Source organism: Schistocerca cancellata, chromosome 2 (assembly GCF_023864275.1).
Source record: "Schistocerca cancellata isolate TAMUIC-IGC-003103 chromosome 2, iqSchCanc2.1, whole genome shotgun sequence".
Classification (NCBI taxonomy): Eukaryota; Metazoa; Arthropoda; class Insecta; order Orthoptera; family Acrididae; genus Schistocerca; species Schistocerca cancellata.
Window position 1 is genome coordinate 835,703,117 of NC_064627.1, and position 25,910 is coordinate 835,729,026.

Sequence of the window (25,910 nt, forward strand, 5' to 3'; positions counted from 1 at the left end):
TGTAATAAACAACTAAAATCTGTTCTCCCTTTTGAATCACCCAGTATACTGCCTCCATTTTTTGTACTTTCTCTCTTTTTGTGGAGCACCATGAACGATGGACCTTGTTGTCAGTGGAGTGGCTTACACACCTCAACGACAGAGATAGCCATACCACAGATTCAGCTATACTGAAGGGATGAAAAATATGTGATTCCGGAAGAGGGGCAGCAACCTTTTCAAATAGTTGCAAGGGCAACATTCTGGATCATTTGACTGATTTGCCCTTGTAACATCAAACAAAACGGCCCTTCTGTGCTGGTACTGCGACCAGCTGAACGCAAGGGGAAATTGCAGCTCTGTTGTATAGTTACAGGGTGTTTCAAAAATGACCGGTATATTTGAAACGGCAATAAAAACTAAACGAGCAGCGATAGAAATACACCGTTTGTTGCAATATGCTTGGGACAACAGTACATTTTCAGGCAGACAAACTTTCGAAATTACAGTAGTTACAATTTTCAACAACAGATGGCGCTGCGGTCTGGGAAACTCTATAGTACGATATTTTCCACATGTCCACCATGCGTAGCAATAATATGGCGTAGTCTCTGAATGAAATTACCCGAAACCTTTGACAACGTGTCTGGCGGAATGGCTTCACTTGCAGATGAGATGTACTGCTTCAGCTGTTCAATTGTTTCTGGATTCTGGCGGTACACCTGGTCTTTCAAGTGTCCCCACAGAAAGAAGTCACAGGGGTTCATGTCTGGCGAATAGGGAGGCCAATCCACGCCGCCTCCTGTATGTTTCGGATAGCCCAAAGCAATCACACGATCATCGAAATATTTATTCAGGAAATTAAAGACGTCGGCCGTGCGATGTGGCCGGGCACCATCTTGCATAAACCACGAGGTGTTTGCAGTGTCATCTAAGGCAGTTTGTACCGCCACAAATTCACGAAGAATGTCCAGATAGCGTGATGCAGTAATCGTTTCGGATCTGAAAAATGGGCAAATGATTCCTTTGGAAGAAATGGCGGCCCAGACCAGTACTTTTTGAGGATGCAGGGACGATGGGACTGCAACATGGGGCTTTTCGGTTCCCCATATGCGCCAGTTCTGTTTATTTACGAAGCCGTCCAGGTAAAAATAAGCTTCGTCAGTAAACCAAATGCTGCCCACATGCATATCACCGTCATCAATCCTGTGCACTATATCATTAGCGAATGTCTCTCGTGCAGCAATGGTAGCGGCGCTGAGGGGTTGCCGTGTTTGAATTTTGTATGGATAGAGGTGTAAACTCTGGCGCATGAGACGATACGTGGACGTTGGCGTCATTTGGACCGCAGCTGCAACACGGCGAACGGAAACCTGAGGCCGCTGTTGGATCACCTGCTGCACTAGCTGCGCGTTGCCATCTGTGGTTGCCGTACGCGGTCGCCCTACCTTTCCAGCACGTTCATCCGTCACGTTCCCAGTCCGTTGAAATTTTTCAAACAGATCCTTTATTGTATCGCTTTTCGGTCCTTTGGTTACATTAAACCTCCGTTGAAAACTTCGTCTTGTTGCAACAACACTGTGTTCTAGGCGGTGGAATTCCAACACCAGAAAAATCCTCTGTTCTAAGGAATAAACCATGTTGTCTACAGCACACTTGAACGTTGTGAACAGCACACGCTTACAGCAGAAAGACGACGTACAGAATGGCGCACCCACAGACTGCGTTGTATTCTATATCTTTCACATCACTTGCAGCGCCATCTGCTGTTGAAAATTGTAACTACTGTAATTTCGAAAGTTTGTCCGCCTGAAAATGTACTGTTGTCGCAAGCATATTGCAACAAACGGTGTATTTCTATCGCTGCTCGTTTAGTTTTTATTGCCGTTTCAAATATACCGGTCATTTTTGAAACACCCTGTAAATAATGATGTAGTCCTCTTGGGTAAAATATTCTGGTGGTAAAATAGTCCCCCATGCAGATCTCCAGGTGGGGACTACTCACAAAGATGTCGTCATAAGGAGAAACAAAATGACATTCTATGGACCAGAGCATAGAATGTTAGGTCCCTTAATCGGGCAGGTAGGTTAGCAGATTTAAAAAGAGAAATGGATAGGTGGGAATTACTGAAGTTTGGTGGCAGGTAGAACAGGACTTCTTGTCAGGTGAGTACGGGGTTATAAATACAAGATCTAATAGTGGTAATGCAGGAGTGGTTTTAATAACGAATAAGAAAATAGGAATGTAGGTAAGCTAGTGAACACATTATTGTAGCCAAAAAAAGCTCACATCTGCTACAATAGTACAAGTTCACATGCCAACTAGGTCTGCAAATGATGAGGAGATTGAAGAAATGTATGATGAGATAGAAGAAATCATTCACATGGTTAAAGGAGACGAAAATTTTGTTGTGATGGGGGAATGGAATTCGATAGTAGGAGAAGGAAGAGAAGACAAAATATTAAGTGAATATGCTCTGTGGGAAAGGAATGAAAGAGGAATCGCCTGATAGAATTTTGTACAGAGCATAATTTAATCATCGCTAACACTTGGCTTGAGAATCATGAAAGAAGGTTGTATACATGTAAGAGACCTGGAGACACTGGAAAGTTTCAGATTGATCATATAATGGTTAGGCAGTGATTTAGGAACCCAATTTTAAATTTTAGGATGTTCCCAGGCACAGATGTGGACTCTGACCACAATTCATTGGTTATGAACTGTAGATTAAAATTGAAGAAATTGGAAAAAAGGTAGGTAATTAAGGAGATGGGACCTGGATAAGTTGAAAGAACTAGAGGTTGTTGAGAGTTTCAGAAGGGGCATTAGGCAACAGTTGCCTAGAACAGGGAAGGAATACATTAGAAGACGAATGGGTAGCTTGAATAGCTGAAATAGTGAGGGCAGCAGAGGATCAAGTAGGTAAAAAGAGAAGGCCTAGTAGAAATCCTAGGATAGCACAAGAGGTATTAATTTTAAATTATGAAAGGAGGAAATTTAAAAATGTAGCAAATTAAGCAGGAGAAAGGGAATACAAACATTTAAAAAATGAGGTTGACAGGAAGTGTAAAACTGCTAAGCAGGAATGGCTGGAGGACAAATATAAGGACTTAGAAGCATATTTTACTGGTAAAAAATAGATGCTGCTACAGGAAAATTAAAGAAGCCATTGGCAAAAGAGAAGCAGCTGTACGAATATGAAGAGCTCAGATGGTAATCCAGTCCTAGGCAAAGAAAGAAAAGCTGAAAGCTGGAAGGAGTATATAGAGTGTCTACGCAAGGGAGATGTAATGTTATTATCTATTATAGAAAGGGATGTGAGTGTAGATGAAGATAAAATGGGAGGTATAGTACTGCAAGAAGGATTTGACAAAGCTCTGAAAGTTTTAACTGAAAACAAGGTCCTGGGGGTAGCAATATTCCGTCAGAACTACTGATAGTCTTGGAAGAGTCTGCCATGGTAAAACTCTTCCACCTGGTGTGCAAGATGTATGAGACAGACAAAACACCCTAACACTTCAAGAAGATTGGAGTAATTCCAATTCCAAAGAAATCAGTTACTGACATGTGTGACATTTACCGAACTATCAGTTTAATTAGTCATGTTTGCGAAATATAAAACACGATTTCCTTACAAAAGAATGGAAAAGCTGGTAGAAGCTGACTTTGGGGAAGATCAGTTTGAATTCCAGAGGAATGTAGGAACACAAGAGTCAGTACTGGCCCTATGACTTACCGTAGAAGATAGGCTAAGGAAACACAAACCTACATTTATACCATTTGTAGACTTAAAGAAAGCATTTGACAATGTTGACTCTCTTCGAAATTCTGAAGGTAACAGGGGTAAAATGCAGGGAGCAAAAGGCTATCTACAACTTGCACAGAATCCATACAGCAGTTATAAGTGTCGAGGAGCATGAAGGGGAGACAGTGGTTGAAAAGGGAGTGAGATAGAGTTGTAGCTCATCCCTGATGTTACTCAATATGTTGAGTGAACAAGCAGTAAAGGAAACCAAAGCAACATTTTGAGTAGAAATTAAAGTTCAGAAAGAAGAATTAAAAACTTTGGAGTTTGCCAGTGATATTGTAATTCTGTCAGAGACAACAAAGGACTCGGAAGAGCAGTCGAACGGAATGGACAGTGTCTTGAAAGGAGAATGTGAGATGAACATCAACAAAAACAAAACAAGGATAACAAAACGTAATTGAATAACATCAGGTGATGCTAAGGAAATCAGATTAGGAAATTAGACACTTAAAGTAGTAGATGAGTTTTCTATTTGGGCAGAAAAATAACTGATGATGGCTGAGGTGGAGAGGATGTAAAATATAGACAGACAATGAAAAGAAAAGCATTTTTTAAGAACAAAGTTTGTTAACATCGAATATAGATTTAAGTGTTAGAAAGTCTTTTCTGGAGGTGTTTTTCTGGAGTGTAGCCATGTATGGAAGTGAAACATGGACTATAAATTTAAATGAAATAGAATAGAAGCTTTCGAAATGTGGTGTTACACAAGACCGTTGAAGTTTACATGGGTCGATCATGTAACTAATGATGATGTGCTGAATGGAATTGGGAAGACAAGAAATTTATGGCACAACTTGATCAAAAAACGGAATCTGTTGATAGGAAACATTCTGAGACATCAAGGGATCACCAATTAAGTATTGGAAAGAAGTGTTGGAGGTAAAAGTCGTAGAGAGAGACCAAGAGATGATACAAAAAGCAGATTCAGAAAGATCTAGATTCAGTACTTATTTGTAGATGAAGAGGCTTGCATAGGATAGAGTAGCATGGAGAGCTGCATCAAACTAGTCTTCAGACTGAAGACCACAACAACAACAACAACAACAATGGAGAATTCCATGTTAGCAGGTTTTGTCATAAGTGGTATTCAGTTTTATTACACTGTGTCATGGAATGAGTATACATTTTTGCATCCAATGGTGTTGCTCCTCACAACTAAGTATGCTTTGTAGGTAAATGTCAGAGTACATAGTTACTGTGCTACTGCATTTAGCAGATTCCAGTTATACAATGTTCGCTAGTAACTCCAATGACATGCGTGTACTATTTGCTATTAAATTTTCATTGCAATGGCAGGATGATTGGAGTACATCCATTTACTGCTTAAATATATTATTAGTTGTACCTATTAATAACATGGATAGGTTGTTTTCTTTGTATAGTGGAAAGGAATGTAACAGTAGTGGAAAGGACTGTAATGGTAATACACAAAAAATACACTCCAATATAAAACTTTCATTAGAAACTGCATTATACAAAAGCATCCAAGTCTTTATGAAGGCTCTGGCCACAGATTCTGCCATGATGTCTGCGACTGGAACAGCTTCCACTCAATGTGGAACATAGTTGATTATAGAGGGAAGGTATTTTTACATTCTGGCTCCTGTAGAGGTCCCACAAGGTCGAAGTGTACATGACGGAAGTATCTGCATGATATGTCGAAAATGCCAAAACATGCCCAACTCGCTTAATTACATTCGTTGGCAATCGAGGTACATCTGCGTCCATTAATGGCAGTCGCACCTTACTCCTAGCCAAACGAATTGCTCAATGACAAGTAACATCATCGATCGAATTCCTGGATGCATGAGGTTATGTAGACAGTTCAAGATTGTCTGTCACATTAGTGTGGGTAGGACCAGTCAAATCCCGTACAATGATTTACCGCTAAGGACGCTGGACTCTCAACCTGGAATTGAGCACCGTTCGATTTTTGAGGTTGGAGACTATGTCGTCAAACAAGCCCAAAACTGTTGGGTCCCGCTCTTGTTTGTCTGCTGTAGTCAAGAGTGATGGAGATTGTCTGCACTCATGAAAAGGTATCAGCGACGATGTTATCTGCCCCTTGTTGGTGACAGACATCACAAGAGCACTGGATAGTAGGTTGGTGTGACAAAATTGTCTTAGCTTGACAGCTGTTGATGCGTGTCATATGGTGTCTGCCAGCATTTTGTGGTCAGTTGATCATGACATGGCATCCCTCCATATCTTCCCAAAAGTAGAGCATGGTCTTGTATATGACTAGCAGGTCATGATCTAATGCTGACCATTTTCTTTGGGATGCTATTAGTTTCCTGTTGAAAATCTGAGGGGTTGAATGTCACATGACATCTCTTGCCACATAACTGCCCTGATAGCTGAGTCACAGGTGTATGTGATGATAGTAATCTGATCATCTCGTGTAGGGAATGCCAGAGAAACTGCCATTGCTAGACATTCTTTGAGCAGTCAAATACCGTTTGCATATCTGTATTCCATATCGGTTTTGGTAGAAATTTAGGACATGGAGAACCGGAAAATATCGTGATAGATTCGAGGCAGTGGCAACTGGCGAACGAGTTCGGCACAGTTTTGTATTGGTGTGATATCCACATCGATAAGGGTGTCCAAGGAATGTACCCTCCTGCTTCCATGATTTCGATTTGTCGTCATTAATGTTCATTCCTCTATCATAGTGGGCAGTGAGTAAAGGTTCGAAGTGTCAGTCGTGACTTTTGGGATCAAGGGAGAAAATAAAAATGTCACCAAGATAAAGGTAAAAGTAACAGAGCTCCCAAAGTACCCTGTCAATAAATCGCTGTCATGTCTGTGCCGCATTTTTCAGTCCATAGGGCGTTACTGGAACCCAAACAAGCCAAAGGGCGTAATTATTGCCATCTTGGCAACAATGTCTAGACGCACGAGGAGTTGATAATAGGCCTTGTGGCAATCATTACACTAAAATTCGCAGCACGTGTAAGCAAATGTGTGAAATCTTGTATATTCGGCATGGGGTAGCTGACGTAAATGGTGAGGGATTTAAGAGCTGTGTAGTTCCCACAGAGTCATACAGAACCGTCTTTTTTAGACACTAATTTTATCGTCGATGTCCAAGCACTGTCTGAAGGTCGACCGATGCCTGCTTCCAACATTTCGTTCGCTGCTGCCTTAACAGCATTGAGAAAAACAGGCAAAGCACTGTACTTTGTGCTGAATGGATGAGCTCTTAGCTATCTTGCTGCTGTGCATCACAGCATTCCTGATGCACACTGATAGAGTCTAACTTTTGATGTGTCATGGGAACAACAAGAATGAATTTGCTGAAATGGGAGGGGCGAGGCGGAAAGTGCTGTGCTCACCTGAGTTGTTTGTTGGTAGAGAGGGTTGTGTGTCGCGATTTCATCAGGTCATGATGAAGGAACATGGCCACCTGATGAGTGCGTGGTCGCTCCATCCAAGGCCACTGATGCATGTGATAGGTCCAGAGTTGCTCATGTGCTTTGCGAGTACTGTCTGTGCAATGAGTCACTGTGGAGAGTGGCAGCTGTGTGTCATCGTGACGAGATGTTCATGCACTATGGTGATAGCTTGTATTGTTGTGACACACTCATGAAGACCTGAACCACAGTCAACAGCGATAGCGAAGTAGGTTGTGGGTGGACAGAAGCATTGGTTCACTGCTCATGGCAGAGCTGGGGTGGAAAGCTGTGGGAACTTTTGTGTCACATGGTGAAATGGGCAGAACCGCCGTTGTCGGGGGAGAGATGGAATTAGTGGAGAAAGTCGATTCCTGGTACAGGCTTATTTAAGTCGGTGATGTAGAAGGTCCAAAGGCAGCATAACGCATCTATAAGTTGTACAACATCAATCATAGTGCAATGCATGTGGATACTGGCTGCGTGGAACTGCAAAGTGAACACTTCGGAGTGCAGTTCAGACATCTCTCGAGGCACTAATATATGTTTGAGCCCATGTCGATAAGGAAGAATGTGTTCATGGAGTAATTGCAGATATACAGACGTCTTGGCGGGATGTTGATGCTGTGAAAGAGAGGTGCCTCAATGTTATGGCACAAACCGGTGCAGCTCCTGTGGTCCATGTTTCTCATTAGGGTAAGAGCTAGGCTTCTGGCATACCGCCATTTTGCACATGATACCAACATTGGTGTAGGTGTGACATGGCATAATCAGCTGGTGCAGCATTGTCTGCTGTTGGTGTGTTCCATCCGGTCTGCAGATTGGCACAGTATTATAACAGGGCTTGTTCTTGGGCAGTGTGTCGTCAACAACATCATCTTTGATGTCATCAATGAGTCATGAGATTACCCCACTCATGATTGAGACAGACCAACTGCCCTATGTACAGAATGGTGGGAATCAAATTTTGGTGGGAAATTCAAGCTTTGAGGTAAATTCAAAGAACAGCCCAATTGTGGCAGCGTGGAAGTTGAACTGTGGTCCTAAGTGCGAATTGGTGAGAAATTTAAAATGGTACATTGTGATGCTGGCTGACTTCGATTACTGGGACAGGCTCTATGATGTCACAACCCAAGACTTGGAATACTGGGTCAGGCTCTGTGACGTCAGAACACAAAATGGATGACCTGGAATACTTGGGCAGGAAATCCAAGATTATGAATAATGAGAAAGGCTGTATGAATAGGAATCCAAGTTTCGAAATACTGGCACCATGACATCTGAGACAAGGGATGTTTGCACAGGTCCAGCCATGCCTGCTTTCTTACCTGACGTGTTTACCTCAGCTACCATTCACTTAGATATGTATGGTCACTGCTTCTCCTAACTATAAGTTTAGTTCTTTTCACTTCATATCTCTAATACCACATCAGGATCGAAAGGCTCACACTCAGAGGTGTATAGTTACTTACAGAATTTCTGCATACTGCTTCTCTTAATTCCAGTTCCTCTAACTCGACCAGGAATCGCACCAGTGACAGTTCTGTTCACAAAACACGCATAGCGTTGATTCAACTACCTCACGAAAAATGGAGGCTATTGCTGCAGCCACACCACTTGTCCTAAGTTTAGTTCCGCATGTCCTATGTTTAAAACAACTGCAGGTAGTAGGATAGTAACAATTCATCTTTGTTTAAACAAACAAATACCAGACTGGGGAGAAACAATCACGAAGTTTGTGATCGAGAAATTCAACCAGGGCCACTAAGAGCTGTGCCACCATGCATCACTATCAAAAGCTAAGGCTGCAGGGCTCGCCGTGTTTCATAAGCCATGAGGGGTCCCAAGTTAAAATGACGGAGAACATGAAAACAGTTGTACTTCAACACAAGTGACAGGTATGGGGCAACAGCAGTGAGAATGAGAGAGAAATACTGGGATTGAGAAGCACTAGAAGCTGCTGCAGCCAAGTCTGCTCGATAGAGAATGAGTGAGGAACGATAGGACAGCTAGTGAGAAACACCAATAAAATAATCTATAACCCACTCATACATGCATACATACATACAGTCTGGATGTAAACTGTCCACAGCTCGTGGTCTAGTGGCTAGCATTGCTGCCTCTGGATCATGGGGTCCCGGCCAGGTTGGGGATTTTTCTCTGCCCAGGGACTGGATGTTTGTGTTGTACTCATCATTTCATCATCATTATCATTCGTGACAGTGGTTAGATTTGGCTGTGTAAAAATTGGGACTTTGTACAACCACTGACGACCGCGCAGTTGAGCGCCCCAAAAACCAAACATCATCATGATCATCCTCATCATCATCTGGATAGAAACTAAAAATCAAGAGAAACTTGTTGATCCTCGTGAGACTGGATACTTGTGCGCAGGCTCTAAAGTGGAAAAAAAAGTTCGGTTACTATGGTTGTAAAATTCGCCACAAAAATAAATTGTTTATGCAGTGGACTGTGACTATTTACTGACAGTAACATAACCAATATTACAGAGCCATCTTTTTTTTTCCTTTATTGATTTTCGATTCCCCCCTCCACCTGGAGAGGGGTGGGCTGACAGCAGCTTAATACGCTGTTCTACAGCCGAGAGAAAACTTAAAACAAACAATGGTGAAAGACCAAATAATATAAAAAGGCGATAAAACGGTGACTTTGTCAATAACAGTAAAATGGCGGAAAGTTGCTGAACGTAAAATACAAAAACACGGCATTGACGATATGGATGAAGACACACAGGAAGGAGACATGCACAATTAAAAAACACAGCGACAGTCTGGTTTCTGTTCACACAAGATAAAAACACAACTATGGACATTATGGTGGCTGCTCGCAACACTGACAGGGAACGCACAACATTGAAAACTTTCTTAAAACAGCACTGTAGAGGCGACACGGCAGATGGGGAGGGGGGGGGGGGAGGGGAAGGACCCAGACCGATGAAGGGAATGGAAAGAAAGGGGGAAGTCGATGGAGGGAGAGGACATAGAAAATAAGGGGGCTAGGCAGACACGAGAGGGAGTGGGAAAGGCAGTGGAGGGGAGAGCAAAAGGACTCAGAGGAGAGAAGGGAGGCTGAGAGAGGGTAGATGAGGAAAAAGCAGGATGGAAGGGGGAAGAGGGAGCCTGGGAAAAGGACAGAGGAAGCGAGCGGCAGGTGAGGATCAGAGTTGATAGGAAGGATACATGGAGGGAGAGAGGGCATCATTCGTGAGGAGGAGTCAACAGAAGCCACCTTGGGAAAGGAGATGAAGGGTGTAGAGGTGGAGGGTAGAGGGGACACAACTGTGAAGGCGCAGCAGATGTCAGGGGCTGGAGAGGAGAGAAGCAACCAGGGGATGAGGGGGATCAAGGTGGTGGGAGGTGTAGAGGACGCAGATATGTTTGAGGAACAGGAGCAGATGGGGGAAAGGAATCAGGTCATAGAGGATCTATGTGGGGGACGGGAGGCGTTTATGGAAGGCGAGGCGGAGTCCATGGCACTCGAGGATCTGGAGGGACTTGTAGAATTTGGGGGGGGGGGGGTGAGGATATCCAGGTGGGACTGGCATGACAGAGGATGTGACGGATTAAGGATTTGTGGGTATGAAGGATGGTAGAGAGTTTCAACCCCCATGTCCGGCCAGAGAGGAGCTTGAGGAGTCGGAGGCAGCTGTGGACAGAGCCATCAAACATGCAAACATAAATGCTGAAGCCAACTAACATCAAAAATTGGGAATGAAACATGCCTATACTTACAACTTGAATCGAACCCATCAAAAACGCAGTAAATATAAACGATAAGAAAAGACATCTTACGAGAGTAACAGTCAAGACCATACTCATACATCACATTTCAAGATGGAAAACTGAACTGCTGCCAAGAAAAGAGTGCAGTGTACAGCGACACAGTAGAGGTTGATAGCTCCATCTGAAGGGGGGATATGAACACAATAACACGTTATTTCTCCACTGCTCCATATGCAAGTGGAAAAGAAAAAGTTGCCGACTGGCAGTCATATAAGTTATTCGCCGCAATGCGTTTTATGTATGGTTACTAGCCATCAACTATGTATTGAAGCAAGAGTGTCAGAGTCTTTAACTCTACACACACCAGGAACCACACATCGTACCTCCTATTTCTAATGAATTGTAAGATGTATCCAGCTACTTTTCCATTGTCGCTGGTTGACAAGAGAAACACGTGGAATGTCAGATGAGAATAACATGTTATATATTTATAGCAGAGACTTCATACTTGGGTCGCTTTTCTAAGGATTGTAACTTAGCAGAAGCAGTGTGAAAGTCTATAGTTTTGAATAACACGATAATTTCACATGTTCCTTATATATAATGTTTTTTGCTCTAGATCAGATCATGTGGGGTACTGGAACATGTGATGTATGACAAAATAATCGAAGAGCAGTTATGGTTTGTCTACCATTGAGTGTTACTCCATAGTGATCCGTATTGCAAAGTAAAAGTCCCACAAGTTCACCACAATTTAAAGCTTATAGTTACCTGTCAGAGGCACATATTCCTTCTCCCATTGCTCCATACGCAAATGGAATATAAAAAAAGGACTGACCAGCAGTGATATAACATATTTTCCACAATGTGTTGTATGCAGACTTACTACCCATCAAGAATGTATTGGAGGAAGGCAGCATAAAAGTCTTTAACACTACATACAACACACACTAGAAACCACACATCACACCTCTCATTTCTGATGAACCATAAGATTACTCATACAGGAAAATATACTACAGTAGTTCATACAGATGGGTGGGTTGCTTTGGCTCAGTTGGTATACTACCATGCTAGCATTTCTAGTAGTACATTCAACAGATTGGTACGCTAGACCTCACAGTGAATACAGATTACAATAAGTTCCCAACTAACTGTAGAATTCTCAGCCAGATGTACCATATCGACCCACACACCTTTTTAACTAACATCGATTTTCGCTGTGGACACACCTTGGTGTGGTCGAAATTTGATACCGATGTCGATGATACATAACATTCCAACCATCCTTCCTACAAGCAGAACGTTAATTAATGTTCACACCACATTTTTAAGTGAACCCTAACATAATTTTTATATATTTTACATTGTACCTAGGACATCTAAGATCTCCAGTAGATTTCTATCCACTACTCACCTGTTGCATCAAGGAATACTACCCATTAAAAAAGAGGTCACTGCATGAATGTCTAGCATGTTATTCATATCTGACATTCCAGCATAGTAAACCGCAAAGGAGGTAACGCTATTTCTATGACATCACCCTGCCGGTTCTAACCCATTTGGTTCTAAGTTTAGAATCCATGATGTCTTCAGTGACACTAGGACCAAAGATGGCTGAACTGGGGTATGGAGAAAGTTCAAAATAGTGTTTCCAGTTCCCATGACACTCCGGTCACTTACCCCCACCTCTCAGAATCAGCACAGACCTACTAGCCATGAAGTGAACCCACTACTTGTGCTCTGTAGTCTATAGTGAAAGGCTGATCATCATCATCATCATCATCATCAGAGATCTACCATTTACAGATGGAAGAAACTGATTTGCAAACTGGATTTTAAGTGTTAAAGCATTTCTCTCTCAATGTTTATTATTCGTTATGTGTATGTGTGTCTGGGCATGTGTATGTATGTATGTGCGTTTTTTTATAGTCCTGTTTTGTTTCCTCCTCAGTTCAACAGTTCCCTGATCCACATGATGAAGTGCCTGATACATTTGAGGAGGAGCAGTAAGAGCAGATATCAAGCCAGCATGCCACTCCCAAGACAATGGAGTGGAAATCAAGTGCATCTGAGCAGCAGCAGAAGCAGAAATCAAGTCAGCATGCAGACAAGCCCCCTGATGCAGCACTCAACATGCTGGAGTGGAAATCAAGTCAGCATGCAGAGATACATATCCATCGCTTGCACCACTGAGTCAGCATGCAGCCTGACTCCATGATGCAGCGCCTGATATATCAGAGTATGACACAGAATTGTTTCCAGACTTCAAGTTACCAATATATCCAACATGTACACCGATCCTCGAGCTGCCACCATTGCATAGTCCACCTGATGCAAAGGAGCAGAAATCAATTCAATGTGCAGAATTGTTTCCAGACTCATCGACGACGTTATTGGTGACACACTATGTTCTTGAGATGGCCCTATTATACTACTTAATACTAGGTGACAGGCCAATTGACATCAGCTTCTCATGAGGTCGGTTGGTGCTGAATTTGTTTGAGGTGTGCTGGTCGACCAGGTGTGTGGGAATGGGATATGAAACTGAATGTAATGCGCAATCACTGTGAACTATAACTGAGGTGGGAGTTGGAAAATGCACAGAGTCCGGAGTGTCCGGACTGTATTCAGAGTGGAGTCAATCAGAGAACGTAATCCGCGATACAACTGCAAAGGAGTCCTCCCAGTGAGCGGCTCATTGTAGATCACCTGTCGCATCTGTTGCTTCGGAGTGCAAGCAGTCCGTTGTAGTAACACAGCCTTTGCAGCATTGTACTCATTGTGTCTCGGTGGGGCGAGAATAATGTCACTGATTATGGCTTTTTCTTCAAGGTGGAAGACTGATATTACGAACTTTGAATTGTCATTCAATACGTCCAGCACGGAAAAACCTAGACTGTCTTGAAACATAATTTGCTTGATTGGGAAGAAAAAGCAAAAATTTCGGTTAAGGTGTATGCCGGCACTGTCCTGTAAAGTCTGAGAGTGGCTGTAACATAGGAGCTGAATAGTAAGTTATTACTGCGACAGCGCTGGCATCCACAGAGCAGTCGTAGCATCAAACATGACGTCGACGCTGCATAACGGTTGTGCATATAAAGTGATTGCATCGAATTACGGCGATTGTGGCACATAAGATGCGGATGATACCATATCCCTTCGCACAAACTCAGAACACGAATTATAACTGAAAACTGCCGAAGTAGTTTCCGTCTGCAAGTTTACTAATTTCGTCTCCATTGCCGACCATTGTTGTGTCACAGTCACTGTGTCTTGTGAATCAATATTTTCATGATAATTCTGTTTAGTTTTCCACACTGTTTGTTGCTGAAGGTAATGAGAACACTAAATGGTGAGCTATATTGATTAATTCATAGCAGTGTCTAATGGCTGCGTTGTCACTGTCAATAAGGTGACTCAAGAAGAAATTTCGTTACTCATATGGCGTTCCCTGCAGTCAGGATCACCAATGTAGGTGGTAGTTTCCTTCATATAGTCGAAAGGAGTGTACCACTAATAAGTGAACATAGATGTTCCAGTATAAACGTTATTTGAGACAGTGCAGTAGAAAAGCATCCATCACATAGCATCAATCAGCATGAACTGCCAGTCCAAAGCACAAATGTTCCACATCTTTACTCGGCTATGTTGGTTAGTGATGTTGTTTGACCCAATGTCACCGCACATGTGGCTACGTTTGCAAAACTACTGTTGCATTTTTAGCATTTGCAAATGAGAATGCCTTAGTATTTAAGACTATAAAGCATACTCAGATGCAAGAACCAGCATCTTTAAAGCAGAAATACATACTTGTTCCATAACAAGATGTAGTAAAGTAGAATAATAATTCTTTCAAAATCTGCTAACTTGGAGTACTCCATTAAGTGCTGAAAGTACAAAAAATGGATGCAAACTAAAGGGAAGTATAATATCAACAATGTACTTACAGTGCATAATAAAGTGTGATATGAATAATATACTTATAGTGTATTTAAATCAGTCACTTCACATGTGGATTCCTAGACAGACACTGTGCAAGGAAAGCAACCTCTGTAATATACAAAAGAAAAACAAATATGGAATCATTTACTCCACCCAATGTTACCAATGTGTGCCAAAATCAAGCAGAACGCGAGCAACATATTCATAAAGCAATTCAAAAAGTGCTTTGCACACGCAAATTTGTAATCTAGAACACAAACCTATAAAATCAGCTTTTGTTTTCAACAAAACCAAAACAAATATGGAAGAATTTAAACCACCCAGTAAGAATATAGGATGACAAAGGTTAGAGCACTCCTAGTGAAATGATAGTGAACAAAGGTTGTGTTACCGAAAATCCCTATACAAGATTCACTCCCGTGGTATGGGCTATGTGACAGGTCAAAGGTCTCGTCATAGTAGATTTTTTCCATCTTCACCTATTGTTTCAGTAGCTGGAGTTACTATGAAATGGGTAAATGTTAGTCTTTTATTATTATGACTGCTACTCATATTTATTTTTAAAAAATGCTGTAGAAGCAATGACAAGTTTACATTTTACGACCGTCAAAAATCTTAGCTACATTGATGGTGGACAGCCTCAGCAGTTCAAGCAGCAAAGATACCACAGTAGTAGCAGCGACGAGAAGAAAAATCGATGGCCACTTAAAGTAGCTACTTATTTGTTATGGGTAATATATTGCTGTATGTTTATTTGTGTAAATGGTTCCAAAATGGTTTAACATATATCTTATGGTTACTTCAACGACAGAGTTATCATGGAGAAGTTGTGCTGGACTGTTGAGCTCACACTGGGACATTCTCAGTGTAAGTGACCTGCTGACACTTACAGGAAGTTGTAGTACAAACAGTCACAACAGAATACTAACAGCAGAGTTTGTTTACTTAAATATCAGAGAGATTAATAGCTCAAGATACTTTATTTGTGTAGCTTTGCGACTTCTATCTGTGAAATACTATCAAGTGCTTTCCACTGTGAATCACTGTATTGCTAGTGAGGGAGATCTGGCTTTGTGATGGTAAAGAGTTGGCTTAAATAATCGCTGGAACTTTGGAATATGTCATAGGGAGGACTGTACTGAGACTAGGAACTTATTGTTGATTCAAGATTGTTTTTAAAGCCAAATAATAATTTGTATTGTACCATATTTTCTAATTAGTGTTCCTGGCGCAGCAAACACAGGAGAAATTGAGTATTGCTCTGTTCTTATGTATGTAATTAGCACTTTCTGAGAGAATAAACTGCTTTTCATGTTGATTTGGAGGTTGTGCACATACTAAGAGGATAGTCTGGTACCTAATTGGTATATGGGAGTGGATTGTTACTTAGCACTGAGCATGAGTGACTCATGTTGCCCTGATAATTTCGGAACGAAACTATTTATTGACCATACAGTGGTGATTGGCAGTAAATTGTCAACATTTTTACTGTAACTATAGATAGTAACCCATTAGAACCATTTATACAGGCATATCACTTCATTAGCATTGCTTTCATTTCTTTAAGTGATGAGTGATCATTCAGTTAGGTACTGATAATGGGTCATGATCTGCCAACAGCTGAAGAAGCTCAAATTTAGTTTTTTATTGTATAACTTCAGTGCCTCAAGTGGTGGTGGCACATAGGTTTATTGTTTCTGTTTTTTTTTTTTAATTTTATTATATTGGGACAATTGCTAGCACTCTCCCTCTGCTGTGGAATTCTTATGTATGAGGAAAAATCTAAATAAAGCTTTGGTGTATTAAAAAAATAAACTTCAAATGTTATTTGAAGTTCAATGAATTTTCCATAAAATATACTTAAGTTCCAAAAGAAAAGTAGTATTGAGACTCGTAAAAAGCCAAACTTTCATAATTTTGTGAAAGTAATTCGAATAAAAAGATAGTATTGGTTTTATATTATTTAAGGAAATGAAATAAACAAAGTTCGGAGATGCAATAAGTTAGCATTACATCTGTCTTGATGATATTATCTGAGTAAAATTTTGTACAAAATAAAAATAATTAAGAAAAAAATATTTACCCCATATACTGAAAGAGACACACGTAGGTGGCATACAGTGAACTGGAGCCCATTGCTAACACTATATGAGAAAAGAATCTCTTTTTTGTCGCGTTATGAGGAAATCAGAAACAAGATTATCAAAGAAAATTGTAGAGAAACTTTATAACATGAAGCAACAAGTAGGATAGATAAGGGAAATCTGGGAGCACATGAAAGAGTTAGAACTAACCTTGGGCGATTTGCGAAACAAAACAAAAAATTTAAAGGAGCTGAAAGACTTAAAAACACGATTTCAACCAAAAACAGGAAACATCAAATAATAAAAACCAATTTCAGCATATACCTTAATGTAGGTTAATTCTTACAAAGAAGAAAACAGCGACCGGCCACTATTAACAGTGCTATTTATTTAGGTAAATAGCGCCGTTACCGGTTTCGAACTGGCAAGTTCATCATCAGACGGCTGTTCACATGATTTTCAAGATACATTTTACATTATCGTCCGTTTCCGATGTTTATTATTCCACTGTGGCGAAGTATTTTTGGTGTGTTGTTGCTGTCGAAAATTCCGCGCGATTTTGTTGCGAAGTTGCAGGATTGTATTTTTCGCATATTCCTAAATATATCCAGCACGTATGTAACTTGTACATCACCACATTGTGCAAAGCACCACACACACACACACACACCAAAAAGAATTTGCCACATGTGAAGTTATCACAGAGAGAGCAGATTTACAAACACAAAAAACCTTAAATTCATTTCCTGCACATTACTGCTTCAGTTTCCTTCATTTGTTTATTTCTGTTACAACACTGGCATCCACAGATTAAAGAGCATAGAAAATTACTGCAAAACATCACAGCTAACTTCTTGAGGTGTATCATATTGTTCACTTAGCATATATTTCATATAAGGACAAGTATTACAGGTTCAAGTAAGTTATTTCCTCATTCCCTCCCCCCCCCCCCCCACATCACTCTCTCTCTCTCTCTCTGTGTGTGTGTGTGTGTGTGTGTGTGTGTGTGTGTGTGTGTGTGCGGTTGAATGAGTGTGTGGGTGCTTGCATATGCATTCATCCCTGCCCTGCTAAGTGAAATATGTCATATACATTTTTGATATTCGTACTATATTTATTCATCTGTTTGATTTTTCTCACTTGTTACTTATTCTATCAAGTAATGGGACCCTGTAAATAGGATGCACTAAACATATAGGTCAGACTATTAGTGGTAACAATTAATGAACAAGCAGGATATATCATCGCCAATCTGTGACAAATTTGGTGTTTTTCGAGACACTTTCATATGTACTCACTTACTATTAAGTTATTTTGCAATGCCATCACAGAAAAATATATTCAAACAAACTCAGCTAAAGGATGAAATTGCAACAAAATCCAAAGTTAGTTGGAACTGATCCGTGATATGGCGCAAAAAAAAAACGAAATGGACATTCATTTTGCTCTTCAAAGCTAAAAATCCAGTTTATTCCAAGTATCAGTCGCAAATCGCTGTGGTGTTTTCAAATCCACAACACCTCCGAAGGGAATCTGTCTGTATTAGCGATATAATGACGTTCAAAATTTATAGGACGCTTAAATCGGCTTTTGTTTATCCGTTTCTCGTTGCGCACTTCTTGATTATAAATTGGTAAGAGCACTGTTTGCTGTCAGGGATGTATGGCCCTGCAGAGGAAAGGGAGGCGAATTCCAATAGTAAATCCCTTTATATGTACTAGTCGTCCCCAGGCACTCAACCCAATCAACAAATCCAGTAGTCAGGAGTTCATGACCTGGGATTGAAGTTCTCGAATTCTCTGTGCTTGTGAGTTCAGTATTTGTCCTTTTACTATTTGCAGCACCAATATACACGTACTGTTATTGTCATAGTACCGTAACTAATTTCTGGAAATGTGATACCGTCAAATGGGTTCAAAAATAGCGAATAATATCTTTCAAAACTGATCATAGCTTCAAGAAGGTAGACTTCTGATGTGTGGGAAGTTTTTGTGCAGAAGAAGGACCAGGATGGACTCATTTTAGTGTCTTGCAACTTATGCCACATAGAATTAAAATCTTTTGGATACCCCACATACAAATTCAGTGGAGAAACTGTTCAATTTACGAGGACACAAGTATTCTCAGGAAGGGCAAGATACCTTGGAATTTTTAAAGGAAGCAATGCTGGCAATTCGGGGCAAAACAACAACAACAGATGGTCAAGAACTTTTAATAAGCGAGAAGTTTCTGCAGCTGAAAATTAGTACAGGCAGTGCAGTTTGAAGCCTTCAAGAAAAGAATGACATTGATTGTGCACTGATAAAAATGACTGCAACAGATTAATGCAAGCAGTTGTGGTGAGTTCATACTGTATTTGGAGACAGGTCGCTGTTGCGACCAGAGCACTGTAATGGATTTCCAGTAGTGAGCCAATTGTAGAATGTAGGAGCTTTAGTTTTTATGGCCCGTAAAAATGTGACAGCTGTGGAAGCAACAGCAATCTCTGTGGTAAACTGCCATGTGTGGCCTACGTATAATAGGTTCTGCACAGACAAGCCTTCAAGGTTAATAATGAATTCTTTTACCTTTTATTTTATGGTTTATTCTAGAAACAAGTTCTTTATCATTCATATTATGCCAACATATAATCAGCTTGTTCACCACCCTACAACAAATAATTATTGCAAAATGTCTTCTTCCTGCAGCTGGTAATTGGGTTTCTCCCGGACGATTTTTTATAAATACTGGTATCCTATAATGTGCCACACAGCCAGTCACATATCTACAATTAGCTACTGGCTACTGGTGTTTCGAAAGAAACTTCTCCTTCTTTGAAGTTTGTATTCTATGCTGCTTCGTTCTTTTGATCTGTGGTCCTTTCCACATAAAATGATGATTTGGTCATGTACATGTGAAGGTCGGTAAATGATTTCTTAGATCACAAGGAGTGGAACTATAATGTGTTGCTTTTTCCTTTTTAGTTACTTGTAGCAAATTCTAAAGAGTTCTGTTTGTCTCAAAAAAATCTGTTGTATAGAGTTGTGCTGGACCAAACTTTGAGATAAATATTAGATTACCAATTGAAAGCGAACATAAACACCATTTATTTGACTCAAATATCGATTCTTTTCGATTAATTGGCCCTATTGTTAGATGCTTAAATTAAGACTCATAAAGATAAATATCAATACGTCCCATATCTGATGGTTTGGATAACCTGGGTGAACTAATCTCAAAATACATCTTGAGGAAAATTCCTCAATATGTAACCAAGAGGGAGTTGCTGGTTGATTCACTAGTAGTGTGTTCTCATCTAACTGTCTTCTGCTATCATTGGATGTAAAAAAATACCTTTATATCAATATTACATTCAATGAATCAATCACCTTTATACAAGAAAATTTAGTGGAATACAGCCGACTTACATTAGATGAAACCAATGAAATTTGTTCTATCACTTCACAACTGAAGGCTTATTATTACTTTTCATTTAATGAAAAATGCTATAAGCAACTCGATGGCTTGGCTACAGGTAGCTCCTTAGCAGGTTTCATTGCTGATGTTTTTGTTAATAATCTTGGATGTCTGTAGTTTAATAGTAACAAATAGAATCCCAAAGAAGGCTTCTTCTCGTCGATGTGCCAATGATATTTTTGTTATCTTCAATGGACCAAGGGAGGAGTTTTAAGAGTTAGTAGAAGACTTCAATACAATGCATCTCAAGATGGAATTTACGTTCAAACTGATGAGTAAATACAACGTACTTAAGTTTTTAGATTTGCAGATGCAACTCAATGGAAGTAGTACACAGCTTGATTTTTAATGAAAACCTGCTATGCGTGACATGGTGATATAAGCTTCCTCTTGTCACCCATTCTGTTACAAACTTGCTTCCCTTAAGACTTGATCCACTGTATTTATCAACTGCCATTATCTCCATCCTCCATAGAGAAAGAGGTGTCTAATCTTGGGTACACTGCCATTCGTAATGGCTGTAACCTGCAGATAGTTGACAATTTGCACAGAAACAAGACTACATCAAAAGAGATCATCCCCCTTACATTCCCAACCACCACCTCCAAAGTCGTCAGAATCTCCTTGATAGAGCATTATTCGTACGACTTACCTAAATCCTTTCAAAAATACAAAATTAATATTGTATATTCATAGGCAAATAAATTGCAAAATTGTTATATTCATAATGAAAAGCTGTTCAGATACAAATTTAATGGTTCTGGAGTATACATGATTAACTGCAGTGAATGTGATGCATCATAGTGTCCATGACATTTATTGAGCAAAAAAGATGAAGCCATATACCACTCAATATTTCATGAACATTTGAGAGCTAGACATCACTATACTCTGACTCTAAATAATTTAAGATTATTTCAGTTTGAAATAAATGTGGAAAAATTGAGCACACATGAAGAGACAGAAATTTTTCTGCATTCGACTGGTAATAATGGTGTACTTCTGAATGATCAGTTGATCAGGGAGAACCAGAATTTTTGCGACATTATGATAACTGTTATAAAATCTGTCTACTTTTCCCCCAATTTTTTCCCATATTTTGAGCAATATACTATTATTATCCCAACCCTCTGATTACTTTCATTTGCCTCGTGATGACTGCGTGTTGTGTGGTGTCCTTAGGTTAGTTAGGTTTAAGTAGTTCTAAGTTCTAGGGGACTGATGACCATAGATGTTATGTGCCATAGTGTTCAGAGCCATTTGAACCATTTTTTACTTTCATTAATATAGTCATTTTGGTTATATTTTATTTAAATCCATTTGTAACCTCTTGGAATCCATTCTTGTTTTTATGGGAACATTTGTTTTATTACATTTCTTAATTTTAAAATTTCTCCTAATTTTCAAGTATTTTGAACTTTTGTCCTGTTTGCTATGATACATTTCCAGTTAAGGTGCTATTCAGTAACTTTTACTTATTGCCTGTAACCACTTTCTTCTTTAGCCTCACATCTAGTTTAGTTAACTGTTACTGACACTAGAGCCTTCTGTTGTTGCACTGCTATACTATTGGAGACGAGTTTTCCTCTGCACTCTAGCTTCAATGTGGCCTTCTAATAGACTGTCTAGCCACCTGACATGTAGCTTCATGTTATGAGTTTGTGTGTGTGTGTGTGTGTGTGTGTGTGTGTGTGTGTGTGTGTGTGTGTGTGTGTGTGTGTGTGTGTGTGTGTGTGTGTGTGTGTGCGTGCATGTGTCTATGCTGCACTTTGCCTGACAGCTCTGATTACTTTAAGGGAACCAGGAAGTGAAAGTCTGTTGGAATAACATTTTTTAAATTGTGTTAAATTACACCCCAGTCCTTCCTGTATATGTGCGATTTTGTATGTTTGGTGCATATTAATAGGAAGTAAAGAGTATTTTCTAAACAATGACACGCCCCCTTCTGTCTGCTAACAACTGAGAAGTGTTTATCCCAGCTGCAGCAGATTTTCTCTGTCTGTCTTTATTCTATTTATTCTTTGACCACTGCTTTGCAATGTAGTCAATGTGGTGCTTAGCGGGTAGCGTTTCATTTTTGTTATCACAGTGAGTTGAATTAGTACTTGATCTTACAAAGTAATCTTATTGTGTTTATAGTTACATTTCATCAGTGTGTATCATGATATGGGCTGAATAAAGAAATTTAACAGTAGGATAAAGTTTAAAGGTAACAGAGAATCTATCATTCGCGCAATTCAAAGGGCCCCTAAGTCAAAGTGTAAGTATCAGAGAGCTAGCGTAACTGGTGATGAATATAGACACAACCATTCCTTACCAATGTCAATAGCACATGTTATGAAACATATCTATAGCTTAGCCAACAAAAATTGGTTTGCTAAATGCATCCATGCGAGAACTTAAAATTCCTACGAAAGTTTCTATAACTATGTGTGGGAACACTTCTCTAACGAAGTATTTATTAGCCTCAAACACATAAAAACTGGTGTAATAGATGCAGTGCTGTGTTTCAGTGATGGGTCAGCCAGCAGGCTAAAAGTTTTCAGTCCAACAAGAGGATGAGAGTTGGTGGCATAGAGTTCCCGATCACCAGAATTTGCGCCCATGTCCTGGTTTAAATACCAAACCCCTCTGCAGTGTCTAATGAAATGAGGGCATGTGACACTGTTGATGGTGATCTGTCTGTCAGATGTGGACATTAAGGTTGGCAACCCCCTTAGTGCTATTCTCAAGGAGTAGGTGGTTTCATCCTCTCCCTTCTATCATTATCATGCAACACAAAATGACGCTACACACACACACACACACACACACACACACACACACACACACACACACACACACACAGGCACATGGAATACATCCATGTAGTATTACAAATATTGTAAGGGAGCATGTTGTAAAAAATTAGCAAAAAAATCTAATTTGTCTTCTCTAAATTCACTGCACTGAGAAATTTTAAGATAACAGAAATCAGGAATACTCTACATTCACATATAGAAGTAATTACCCAAAAACTATAGTATTACAAATGATAAACAATTAGCCCAAATCAGACAGATTATCTCGGTAATAATATTCTTCTAAACAAACTGTACAACTTGTAGCATGCTTCTGCTTGCTAATGTAAAGGTGGATAATACACAATGTACAGACTTCACTAGCACAGCACAATAAATTGAAAGCAAATGAAAAGAAAGAAAACTATTTCATTTTTGTCCCATTAGTATTGATAGCGATTGTTTGCAATAATAAGGACTGTGTCGTAAGTTAATCAGTTTACCAAATTATTATGATTATAAAAAGAAATAATTCAGTGAACAAAACAAACTTTGGGTCAATTTCAATGTTCGATTCCACTTGTCAGGTTTGAGCAATGACGTCATACCTAAGGCAGAGACGCTACATAGAGGCAATCTTGGAAAGCAACTGATCATATTTGTAAACAAACGAACATAGCATATGATCAAATTACAATCACAGTTAATATGATTAATTACTTAGCCACAAATTATTTCGAAAAGAAATGAAGTTAAAGAAAATAAACAAGAACAGAAAAAGAGAAGTATATATGTCGAGAAATAAATTAATATTGTGATTTGTGCTTGCAGAAAAGCACACAGAACCTTTGAATTCATTACAGTATAGTATGTGATGAAATCATAATATTGTGAAATAGCATAAATTTTTAACAAAAATTATGAAATCTAATGAGACCATCACAGACGCTACGAAAATTCACAAAAAGTGCAGTCTAACAAATACTGGAATCGGTAATTAGAATTAAGCTATATAGGCCAATTATAGTCATCAATTCCTACCATTCCATAATACATAATCTAGCTTGTTTTTCCAGCAGGTGTGTGCACTGAAATGTAATAGGATTTATGCATTTGTAATTGCTCTCTGAACTAGTACAAATATTGTAACAGTAACTAGAATTGACCTAATAGATTAATTCTAGTTAACGATTCCAATTACTCTATGGTTCGTTATTTGGACTGTTTTAATAGCACATGTATGCACTAAAGTGTTACAGAATTTCTACATTTGGTATTACTCTCTTCACTACTATGAAAAATAGAAAAATTTTAAAGCTGTATGTACAATATTTATTACTTTTTCGAGGTTGCTCTGAGATCAATAAGAAATACAGAAATCTTATAAAAACATAGTCCACAAATCTACTGCAAAAAGTCTAGAATTATGAACCATCAAATAGTTGGAATCGGTAACTGAAACTGACCTCCTATAGAGGTCAATTCTAGTTACTGATTCGATGGTTCATTAATTATAACGTTTTTTCAGCAGGTGTGCGCACTAAAATGTAGGCTAATAGGATTTGTGAACTTGTAATTGCTCTCTGAACTACTGCAAAAAAGTTACTAATATTGGAATTGACCTATATAGAAGGGAAATTCTAGCTACCGATTCCAATTTTTGCTATTTCACCACAGTAATTTTAGAAAGCAATTATAGACATAGAGATGCTATTATGTTTCAGTGCATACAAATCTCGCAAAAATAGTTTATTTACAGATCACAGAACGGTTGGAATCCGTGATGGGAATTTACCTATATAGGTTAATTTTAGCTATTGACTCCAATATTCGTTATTTTTTGTGGATTTTCGTTAGTTTTGTACTGGCTTTTCTTTTAGAATTTAGTGTGTCTGTTACTCCATATTTCATGTTACTGTTTCGTATTCGCTCTCACTCACTTCATTTTTCCGTTTTTCTGTTATTTTTTAGCTTCTCCCCACCCTAAAAGCCAATTTTCCTGTGGTTCTACCGTTAGATTTAATAATAGTTAGATCAATGTTATTTTATAATAGTACGACTTCACCTTGCACTTCATTGTAATCCTACTGTGCTTTCCTAGTCGCATAAATTGCGAGAACAATTCTTATCAGACATCAATTTTTTAAAAATTCTTCGTCTTAATTATTTTCGTTAAGGAGAAAATATAAAAATGCAGTAAATGAAGCAGGCAAAAAGGAATACAAACGTCTCAAAAATGAGATCGACAGGAAGTGTAAAATGGCTAAGCAGGGATGGCTAGAGGACAAATGTAAGGATGTAGAGGCTTATCTCACTAGGGGTAAGATAGATACTGCCTACAGGAAAATTAAACAGACCTCTGGAGATAAGAGAACCACTTGTATGAACATCAAGAGCTCAGATGGAAACCCAGTTCTAAGCAAAGAAGGGAAAGCAGAAAGGTGGAAGGAGTATACAGAGGGTCTATACAAGGGCGATGTGCTTGAGGACAATATTATGGAAATGGAAGAGGATGTAGATAAAGATGAAATGGGAGATACGATACTGCATGAAGAGTTTGACAGAGCACTGAAAGACCTGAGTCGAAACAAGGCCCCTGGAGTAGACAACATTCCAGTAGAACTACTGACGGCCTTGGGAGAACCAGTCCTGACAAAACTCTACCATCTGGTGAGCAAGATGTATGAAACAGGTGAAATAGCCTCAGACTTCAAGAAGA